The sequence below is a fragment of the Pteropus alecto genome, unplaced genomic scaffold (assembly GCF_000325575.1).
Source record: "Pteropus alecto unplaced genomic scaffold, ASM32557v1 scaffold29, whole genome shotgun sequence".
In the NCBI taxonomy this organism is placed as follows: Eukaryota; Metazoa; Chordata; class Mammalia; order Chiroptera; family Pteropodidae; genus Pteropus; species Pteropus alecto.
Genome location: NW_006443120.1, coordinates 1229560 through 1241393, shown reverse-complemented (window position 1 = coordinate 1241393; position 11834 = coordinate 1229560).

Genomic DNA, 11834 nt, shown 5'->3' with positions numbered 1-11834 from the left:
GACGGCCTGGCAGGTTCATTTACGCTTGTTAGGACGACCCAGGGGGTTGTCTTCCTCCTAGAATGGAGTGTTTATTTTTTAATTGATGTGCTGTTTCATTTATCGCTTGTATGGAACTCATGCTGGGGCTGTAATTACTGTAATCTCAGGAACAAGCATTTCAGTTAGCCAGGAGGGTGGCAAAGTGGGTTCTCCTCTCTTCTCCCCCCTCCCCCTTCTCTTTTTGCTCGTTCTGTGTCAAGAATTTTGCTATTTGTAGTTTCACATTAGGAATGAGGAATGAGTAGGGCTGGAGAACCAAAGTTGTTGAGGATGTGGGAACAGACGAAGCAGGTACATCTGAGGCCATTTCACTTTTTTGGAAGTGGTGATGGTGGTAGTTGGTGGTCATCTTTTAAAAAAAAAAAAGACTCGTGGAACAGAACTAACTAGTACATTTGTGTATTGCTTGAGATAATAGAATCTATGTCTTCCTCCTGTCTTCTCCAGTTTAGCAGCCTCATTTTGCACCACATTCTAAACAAACAGGCAGGACCACCCTTCCCCATCTACCCTGGTTTGGGGCAAGTTGTTTTTTTTTTTTTTTTCCCCAAGAATTCTAGGCATATTAACCAGGCTGTAGTTATACTTTAACTGACTTTTTCTCTTTTCGAAAACTGAAGTCTAGTTAGAACCTCTTTATACTGAAAAATACTTCCCACTTTTGTTTAGGAAAAACCAAACTCCATAGGAATTAGAAATTCAAAGGCTTCAGAAATATTACCTGATTCATCAGAAAACTGTTCTCTATTCAAAAATGCAAAGACTTGACCTTTACTTGGTCTTTCTATAGATTCCTTTTCCTACTTCTACTCGGAATTCCCTTTTATGGTTTATTAAATGTAGAAAGTCACCTATTCCTTTTGTTGGTATCCAGTTAACAGAGCGCTATTCTCCAGAACATTGAAGAGCAGAATAACGACTTTCCTGTAGTTAAAGTTCTCAACACAGTTGTGAAGGCAAATCGCCCTTTTAAGGCCCAGCCAAGGTGCTGAGTCTCCTGGACCACAGATGGAAGGGGCTGGTTTCCAAAAGCAGCACAGAAGGTGAAAAATTTCTACTGGTTTTCTTCAGCAGGGAAATGTCAAATAGCAAAGTTTAGAATTACACTATATAAATTTACTAGAATTAGGCAAAAACAAACTGACATTTGAAAATCGAGGCTGAAAATAGTTGATTTTGGCTTTTAATTGGCATTTAATTTTTTTCTTTTTTTTTTGAGACAAGATGAAAGCTTTGATGATGCGGAATGTGGAAATTTTTGGTAAGTATATTAAACTTGTAGGAGAAAATAGGCAGACAAAAGTTCAGAGCTTTTAAAAATCATGTTATAAACTAGGGGATCTAACTGATTTATGTAAACATTTACATACAAATCATTAAAAATTTACTTTTAATTGAGAGAATATGAAGATAGCATTTAAAATTTACTATTAAATTAAATGACTACTTGATGATCTTTGAGAGCAAAGAGATTTAAGAAGCCAATTAGTATATAAAAGGCAATGATAGGTCAGTTAAAAGCAAACCAGAATCAACATTGCCTGCTAAATAATGATTTTTTTTTCCTTTTGTATGTAAAGCAGCTGTTTTTTTAAGGGAGGAGAAATAGCTTAGTAGTGACATAAATAATGTAAGAAACTTTGTAAAGGGATTTCTGAACAGATGTCTTGTTCTTGAATAGCCCACAAGCTTAATAATATAAACAGTTGAAGGCATGAATCTAACTCAGAGGAGGATATCTTTTACAAAATATTGGATACCAAGTTAGGAGATTATCGACATATTATCTCTCGAATTTAAGAAACTTTGGAGAAATTATATTTCAGTGGATTTTAATTTAAAAATCCAATATAAAACTCTCGATACAAGAATGGGTCTAACATATACCAATAAAATGATATGTTCCAGAGGTTAAAAAGAGAACTAAACTAATGAAATTTCTCAAGTGTTTTATAAAACAACAATTGTTTCTCCTAAAAGTTTTTCTTTCAGGGGAACAATCAAATACTATATTATTAGAGAATATAAAACTCTATCAGGTAATATTGGGGTTTCTTGGTGTTTTAAAATCTGTCTTTCAAAAGATTATGTCTTGAGTCACCTATTCCATAGCTGGAAGGGAAGGCAGAGGTTAATTGGTCTTGCTTCAATCTGTTAGAATTAAAATAGGTGAGATTGTTTTTATATTCTTCTGTATTAAATTCTAGTAAAGGTCTTCCTCCTCCCCTTTCTTCATCACTAGGAAAAGGATCCTGTCAGAAGTATCCATTGCTGTGCCTGTTATAACAAAGCTAAATTTTGAACGGATTGAGATAACTGAGGCAAATATGTGCCAATGGCTAAGAATCAGATTCTTTACATGCAGCTGCTATTTTGGAAAATGGCAACTATATTGTCATTATTTAATTTTAAAAATGTTCTAAAAATCACTAATTGATTTTTTATCTTTCATTTATAGTGGAAAATTAACCAGATACTGAAACTCTTATGACGTAGAATGCATTATGCACTAGTTTGGGAACTTTCAGGTGCAATAAAGACCTCCTGAGTAAAACTGGCTTAGCCAAGAAGGACACTTGATTAATCTCACATATCAATAAATCTTGAAGCAGGAAGGTCCACCACTAGTTCATTCTGTCACTCAATGATGTTAGGCCCAATGGTCAGCTTCTAGGCTCTTGGTTTGTGCTTTGGTTACATGAGGCTAAATCATCATATTTGACAGGACAGCGACTAAGCAGGAAGAGTGGCAGGACCTCCCCTTGTGTAGCTGTTCCTTCCCCCAAGGCCTTTGACTAACTTCCTCTTTTGTCATACTGGTCTGAACCTGTCACACCACTCTTAGCTGCAAGGGAGGCTGTGAAAGCAAGAATCTGACTTCAGTAGGTGGCTGGTGCCTGGTAGGCTCAAAAGGAAACTAAGTAGGAGAGACTGGCTGTTGAGTAGACAAACAACAGTCACCCACATTACTATTTGGAATTAACTTTCAAGCAATATCATTTAGCCAACATGCTTTGTCTTCCAGAGTACTTTGTTCAGGGCTATGAATTAAATATGATCTAGATGCAAGAAAATAATTTTTTTCCTTTTGAAGTTCACACCATACATTTCTCTGTACAGTTGGTATAAAAAAATGTCAAACAGCTTACTACTTGTTTTATTTAAATGTGTATAAATTGCACAGTACAACTCCTTCGTTCCTTTTTGTTAAGCCCTTCCCCTCCTTTTCCTTTTTGACACTTCATTAAAAACATTAACACAATTCTGGAAATTTCGATTTCTTTTAAGTCTTATACCATTTAACTTTTAAAATATTGACAAAATTAAATATAACGTAGGATAAGTGTATTGTTTGAATCCCATCTCTAAAGGCCTTATGGATCTGAAAGAACCTTTATATCAAAAAAATTTGGTGTAGGCAAGAGTTTACTTCTGGTAAAAAAAAAAAAAATTCATTTTAAATGATGATACAAAACAATAATAAAATTTACATTAGTAATACAAATAATTATTATTAGGATGCAAAGGGCATGGAGGTGGTAGAATTGACAGTGGAATTTCTATTTTGTTTCTCTTTGACCAGATTCAGATAAACAGGTATAATTTTTTTTTTTCAAAGGTGACAGCACTTGATTTCTTTTTCTGGTATGAGTCTTGCTAGCTCTTGGAAGCAAATGTATTTGTATAGGATTAACCTTGTAATTTATAATATCTATAATTTGTAGTATAATTTATAAAATAATAAAAATTTGGTGCAATATGTGTTGAGTTTATTGAAGTAATATCACAATACTAATATAAAATCCTGGTATGCTTTCTCAAAACACAGCCCAGTAGCGTTCAGTTTGAAAATACCATTAAGTGAAATAAAGCAGGATATATAACTATATGGTATGAGCCCAATTACATTATTATACATGCATTAAAAAAAAGACCATAAGAAATTAATCACAATATTACCTATAGTTATGTTTACATTGGGTTAATTAGGTGTAATTTTTATTTTCTTTTTTAAAAATAATGATATGAATTTTATACTTAGAAAAAATAATCTTAAAACAACCCTGGACTTTACACTTATTATGTATTATTTTGTGCTGTTCTTGATTTTATGTATTTTTTTTTTCTCCTTTCATGGATCAAAATGACCTAAGAGCAAGGACCATGTCTCAGTTATTTCTTTTTCCCCACACAGATTTTACATCATGTGTAAGCATATGCTGTCCAAATACATTGTAACTAATTCACAGATTGACTTCTCGTCCATTTTATCTTGGCTTGGTTTCTCTAATCACAGTGCTCCAGAGCTATCCTTCTGATTGAGAATCTGTGGTTTTGAGAGAGGAGGAAGAACGTTTGTTTTTGGAGGGCCACAGTATCGTCGTCATTAGAGGTAGAACTCTAGGTGTGCCTTATCTGTTCTGGGCACCACGTCCAATTTCACCCCAGGCAAGTCCAGCCTGTTGTCCATGACATTAGGTCATCACCATAGTATTATAGAGTGATATACCAAACTATATGAACATTTCTTTTTACTGGTTATAGGTAAAGTAAAAGTTACTAAAGACGATTGTGTGCAGAGGTGGATCAGGCAGCCCTGGGGAAACTACAGCTCGGTTATTTGCTCCCAATGTGGACAAGCAACCTAGAGAATATCTGAGCTTCACTTCCGTGTGCTTAAAGTATGGAATGATAAATATCAGAGTCCCTCATAGGTAAGTTAGGTTAAGATGAGTTAAAAGCTAAAAGGCACAGACCACAATGTTTAGACATTTATATATGAATTGAGATTCATAAGAATTCACTCTTAATGTACAGAGTGATAAGAAATTATCTATGACCATAAAAATTACCACATAATGATGTTATCCTGTTCTTTCACTTAAATTTTTTTTTAATGGTAGGAAGATCTCTTTGGCATCTCACTTATAAATTAAATACATATTTATGTGATACCAATTGTTCTGGTTACTGTTGATGCATAACAGTGACCATAAAACTTGGTGGCTTAAAACAATCATTTTATTTTGCTCACAATTTTGAGGGTCAGGAATTTAGGAGGGGTTCATCTAGGCAGATCTCGTTTGGGATCTCTACCGTAGTCTGAAGGACTGTAGTTATCTGAAGGCTTGGCAATGATCAAGCTGGCCAACTCACATGGCAGCCAATTGATGCTGGCTGTCCACTGGAGTACCTCCATGTGTCCTTTCCAGTATGGCAGCTTCAGAGTAGTTGGGCTCCTTACATGGTGGGGTATTCTAAAGACTGAGCATCTCGAGAACCAGGTTGTAACTGTATGACTTTTTTTTTTTTTTTACTTAGCCACAGATTTGCACAGCGCTGTTTCTGCTTTACTCTGTTGAAGCGGTAAAAGTCAGCTTAGAGTCAAGGGTAGGGACACGGACCTTCTTCCAAATGAAAGGAATAGTAAACATTTTGGAGGCTGTATTCTAAAACTGCTATACCAACTAGGTTCTAGGTCCTATGTTAAAAGTTAGGGCTATAAAGATGAATAAGACAATGTATGGGTCAGAGTTTTCCAGAGAAACAGAACCAGTGGAATATATGATTTATTATGAAGAATTAGTTCATGCAATTGCAGATGCTGAGAAGTCTCACAATCTGCCATCTGCAACCAGGAGACTCAGAAAGGACAGGGTTATAGTTGAGTCAAAGTCTGACAGCCTGAGAACCAGGGGAGCTGATGGTGTAATTCCCAGTCTGAGGGCAGAAGACTGAGATCTCAGTTCAAACAGGTAGAGAGGGGGCAAATTCTCCCTTCCTTTGACTTTAATTTTGTTCATGCCCTCAGTGGGTTGGTTGATGCCCACTCACACTGGGGAGAGCAATATGCTTTACTGAGTCCACTGAGTCAAATGTTAATCTCACCCAGAAATAGCCTCAGATATACCCAGAAACAACGGTTAGCAAAATATCTGGGCACCCTATCAAGTTGACATGACAAATTAACCATCACAGACATTATCTCTTATAGGGAATTCATGTAGGACAGAAATCAAGGCAGATTCACAACTACAATGCTGTTCAGTAGAAATATTTACAAGATACACAGAAATAATATTAGGGAACAACTATATGTGCCTAAAAGAGCTGAGAAAGACCTTCACAGAGATTTTTGAAGATGGGTCAGGAGTTTGCTGATTTGAGGATAAATGAATGTTCTAAGAATGTGACGAAGCATTTAAAAATCACTAAGATGAAATTGCCTTTGCATTTGTTATATCGTTCATGGAACAGCAAGAAATTTCCTTGAACGAACATTTTTATTTGTATTCAATCAGTTGATACAATTTGCACCTTTGACAGGGTTAAATTTGGATCTATAGAATTCAGTATTTGTTACTACGTTTTCAGGTTCCAGTAAAAGGATGATCACCTAAAGTGGCCCAGAAGATACATTGTCTTACATTACCTAGAATCTGGAGGTGGGATGGCTGCAAAGTTGGTGAATTCTGTGATTCCATGACACTATAAAGGTTCAGGTTCTGTCTATCTTTTTTCTCTGTCAACCTCAATATGTTGGTTTACTTCCCCTCATGATTCCAAAGGCTACAGATGGAGGCTCACATCTTCACCCACCAATAACCAGAGGCAGAAAGAAGAACATTCTTCTCCCTAGGTCTCTCTTTAAGAGGCGAGAAAGCTTTCCTGGAACTGACTTCCTCTTACCTCTCATGGGGCAGATTGAGGAACAGGCCACATCACTGAGCCTTGGCCTGGCCGAAGAGGGATTACTTTTAAAAAATTGTGGCTTTGCCAGCTAGGAAGAGCCTTGTGTAGTACCCCAGAGTGTACAAACTTAGGGCTTGTTAGAACACACAGTCAGAGGCCAGCATCTCTTTGAGTTGAAGTCCTGCTGTCCAAGGTCAGATGCTGTCTAGCCTAGTAGTCATTGAAGAAGATTCTTATGCTTTTTGTGTGTTACATCAGCAAAGCTCGAGTCTTTTCTCCTCTCCTCCTCCTTTCCCCTTAATTGCATGCAGATGGAATCTGTTAAGGTTCCAGTTATTTATTTCACTAGAGCAATGTCTAAGAGCATAGTATGTTTCAGTTTCAGAAATTTAGTTGCTTCTCCGGCCTATCAGCCAGGTTGTAGAGCAACTTGTCTGGCCAAACAAGCTGGGTGGTTTGTAGTGTTTGTACACGTCCCTGTCTCACCACACTCCTTGCAGGATATTTACTTGGAGGAACACCACGCTAAACAGCTGGGAAGCATGACTATTAAGGACTGCCAAAGATGAAAAGTTACTTCTTACCTGTGTGGTTTCCAGAGCCTTGTGAGGCTGAGTAAGGAACACCCTCCAGTAACCTACAGAGAACGTGGAGTCCAGGGTAACCATGTGGTGTTTCTGTCTGTGGATATGGCCAACTCCCTGCAGCCAGTGTCCCCCATGAAAGTACTCGAGTTTCCTTGTTCTTTATCTTTCCTCTAGCATTTAGGTCTTTTTTCACTTTTTGTACATTATTCCTATCTTTACTTCACTCATAATTCTCAGTAAAGTATTTGTGCCATAATGACTGAATATTGTTTCTATATTGATTTTGGTAATTGCCTTTCCTATGTAGGTGCTAGTCAAGAGGCTCCTTGCTTCCTAAATTTTGCCTACAAACCTTTTAATAGAAGGTGATTGCTGAACATGTTAAAACAGGGTTTTCTACCAAGAGATTCCTCTGTCCCACTCCAGAGGAACAAGATTCACCTTGGTGGCTTTTACAGTTCACATTTGCCCCCCTCCCGCCCCTATTTTCAAGTTTTTGCTTCAGTAAGCAACTGTCACTTTTGAGGGAGAGTCTTTTCTTCAGATATATTGGCTTTATCATGTTCTGCTACTTTAGGGGCTAAAAGGAAGAGTTCTTTTTGTAACTTGTTGGTCTATCGTGCTGTTCACTATTAAATCATTATATTTTCCAGCAGGATCCATGTGGTCTCTGGACTCCTATTTCCAAAAATATGTCTATTTCTCTATCCACCATGACATCATCTCTTTATTTTGTGATATCTTTGGTTCTTTCCTTCAGTCTTAAAAAAGTAGAACAGAAAGATTCACTTTATGTTTTATCTGTAAAAAAATCTGAAAGGATTTATTTTCTATTAGGATTCTATTGGAGTTTGGTTGCCTAATGGTAATACAATACCAAGATTTCTGCTGGAAGGTAATCATTGAAATTTTTTTTTTTTTGATTAGCGTAAAAAATGTGGGTATGAGTAAACAGAATGAATTCTAACCTATAATTCGTAATTGCAGACTGATGAGCATGAGCCTTGTTCCTAAATCCTTCAAGTGAGTAATAAAAACTGCACTTAGAAAATGAAGTTTGGATTCTGTGCTAATAAAGAATAGTCACTTCACTTAAGAATAGGAGTGACCGGAATAAGGATGGAAAGAGTTTGATCTGTATTACATTGGTAATATATTGGAAGGTATTGAGAGGAAACTGAATGGGAACAGTTGTAGGAAAATAATGTTAGCTATCATTTATAGCATGCTTTGGTGTGCGAGGCTCTGGGCTTGATCTTTTTTTAAATTATCATTATTTAAGATGCTTGGCAACTAGTAACAGTTAACCCTCCTCAAACTGGCTCATGCAAGGTGAAATTTATTATCTCACATAACAAGAAGTATAGAAGTAGGGTTAGCTGCCAGGTTTGTTGATAACAGATTTTCAAAAATATCAAGTATTTAGCTTATTTCTATTTCTATGTCTTGCTTTAATTAGGGTGTTGGCAGTGATGACCTCAGGGTCAAAAGATGGCTGCAGCAGTTCTAGACTTCATACCCAGAGATAACATCCAAACGAAGTATAATAAAACAACAAACAATATTGGGGCTATTTCATTCCTTTTCTCTTTCCCAGAAGTCTCCTGGAAGACTTTATTGGCTCTATTGGGCTGAATCCCCATTCCTAAACTAATCATTGGCAAAAGGAATGGGGTTATCATAATTGGCTTAAATAAATCAGGTCATCCTGTCTTCTAGAGATGGAAATTAGTTCCTTTTTCTCCAAAATACCTGGCTATGTGTAAGAGGGTGAAAATCTGAATAAAATTGTAAGGAGGAAAGAAGGGAAGGAAAGATAGATATTGGCCAGGCAACCAATATTCTGCTATATAACTGTATCCATCTCTATCTTTATCTCCATCTCTCTATATTTATAATGTCTAAGCCTCATGGAAAATCTGCAAGATATATATTAAAAGTCATGTTTTACTTATGGGTCTCATTCCAGTACCACATATTTTATGTATCTCGATGTTTTAAAACATGGAAATCCTTTCTTCCAAGCAAATCTTGCACTAAACTGCAATATATAAACAGATAAAAATATGTAAGTTCCAATGATGAAATAGACAAAAAATTAATTAAAAATCCCAATGAAGCTATTTTGATAAACATAAAAATTTGAAAATATCACTTATGGATAATTGTGGTATCATATGCACGCCTAAATTCAAAAAAAGACCAGTGCTGATCTGTACCTTTCCTAAACAAAGAACGTCTCATAAGAACTTTAGGTATATCCACAGGAAAGACCAAAACAGCTTTATTCTTAGTGCTTCACATAAATGTAGATCTCGTAGTACAATTAACTGTGTTGAGAGTTCTCAATTAGATATATAATTTTGGGGAGTGTTTTCCCCCATTATGATATTCCATTCTATGTGAAACATGTACACTGGCATAGGGTGTTGGCTGTTCCCTACCTGCTCACTCACTCCTCCTCCTACTTATTTGGCTGTAATCTTGGAGGCCTTGAGTATGCATTACCCAGCCCCACCTTCTCTTCTCTCTCTGTTATCCCTCTGGCAAGCTCTGTTGATGCAAAGAGAGACCTGCCTCTCCCCAGAACTGCCAGCGACCTGGAGTAAGTCTACTCTGTGCTGGGTTTTAGTATTAGCAAGCAGCCCATAAATAAAAGCCACATTTTCTAATATCAGCTTTGTTTGTTATACAAGCTGTATTTTATCCCCCATCAGCTAGCTGCCTCATATCTTATTTTTCAATTGTTTTATAATCCAAAGAATAATATAGTTTTTACTTATTCCCCCACAATCCTGTCACAATGCTTTGGTTTGCATGTTTTCCTTTATAATAAACACACACACACACACACACACACACACACACACATACATATATATATATACATATGCATATGTATATACACATATATACATATGCATATGTATAAATATATATAATATATTTTGTACCCATCAGACACCATATATAGTTATTACAATATTATTGAATATATTCCATATGCTGAACTTTACATTCCCATAACTATTTTGTAACTGCCAGTTTGTACTACTTCAATTTTTACAAAGTTTTTATATTTTTATTTTTTTATTATAGTTGACTTAAATATTATATTTAAGGTGTATAACAGTGATTACACATTTATATAATTTATGAAGTGATCACCCCAAGAAATCCAGTACCAATCTGACACCATATGTAGTTATTACAGCACTATCGACTGTATTTCTCATGTTGTATTCTACATCCGCATGACTATTTTGTAACTACCAATTTGCACCTCTTAATCCCCTTCCCCTTTCATCCATCCCCCAACCCCTTTAATCTTGCAACCATCAAAATGCTGTCTGTATCTATAAATCTGTTCCTATTGTTTGTTTGTTTATCCTGTCCTCTAGATTCCATGTAACATTTGTCTTTCTCTGTCTTACTCCACTCAACACAATACCTTCTGGGTCCATCCATATTGTTGCAGATGGCAAGAGTTTATTCTTTATTTTATGGCTGAGTAATATTCCATTGTGTATATGTACCACCTCTTCTTTATCCATTCATCCACTAATGGAGTCCCAGGTTGTCTCTGTATCTTGGCTATCATAAATATTTCTGTAATAAACATATGGATGCATAAGTCCCTTTAAAGCAATGTTTTGGGTCTCTTCAGATAAATACCCAGAAGTGGGATTACGGAGTCATTCATTGTCTCTTGTTATAGCCTTTGTTTTAAAGTCTATTTTGTCTGGTATTAGTATTGCTACCCTAGTTTTTTGTTTGTTTTTCCAGTTTCATGAAATCTCATTTTCCATCTCTTTACTTTCAGTCTGCATGGGTCGTTTCACCTGAAGTGAGCCTCTTGTATTCAGCATATGTAAAGGTCTTGTTTTCTTTTCCATTAGCCACCACCCACCCCCGTGTCTTTTGATTGGAGCATTTAATCCAAATTCAAAGTAATTGTTGATAGATACGTAGTTATTGCTATTTTATTATTCATATTTTTTATCTTTTTTTCTTCTTCTTAAAGCAGTTTCTCTAAACATTTTGTAATACTGATTTGGTGTTGATAAAGTCCATTAGTTTTTTTAATTTTCTGGGAAGCTCTTTCTCTGTCCTTCGATTCTAAATAATAGCTTCACTGGGTAGAGTAATCTTGGTTGTAGGTCCTTGCTGTTCATCACTTTGAATATTTTGTGCCAATTCCTTCTGTCCTGCAAAGTTTCTGTTGAGAAATCACCAGACAGTCTTATGAGGTAACTAACAGATCTTCTCTTTCTACTTTTCAGATTCTCCCTTTGTTTTAACCTTTGGAATTCTAATTATGATGTGTCTTGGTGTGGGCTTCTTTGGGTTCACCTTGTTTTCTGGGCTTGCTTGTCTATTATCTTCGCTAGGTTAGAGAAGTTTTCTGTTATTATTTCTTCAAATAGGTTTTAAATTCTTTGCTCTCCCTCTTCTTTTTCTGATATCTTTATGATGCATATGTTGTTACACTTGATGTTGTCCCCAGATTCC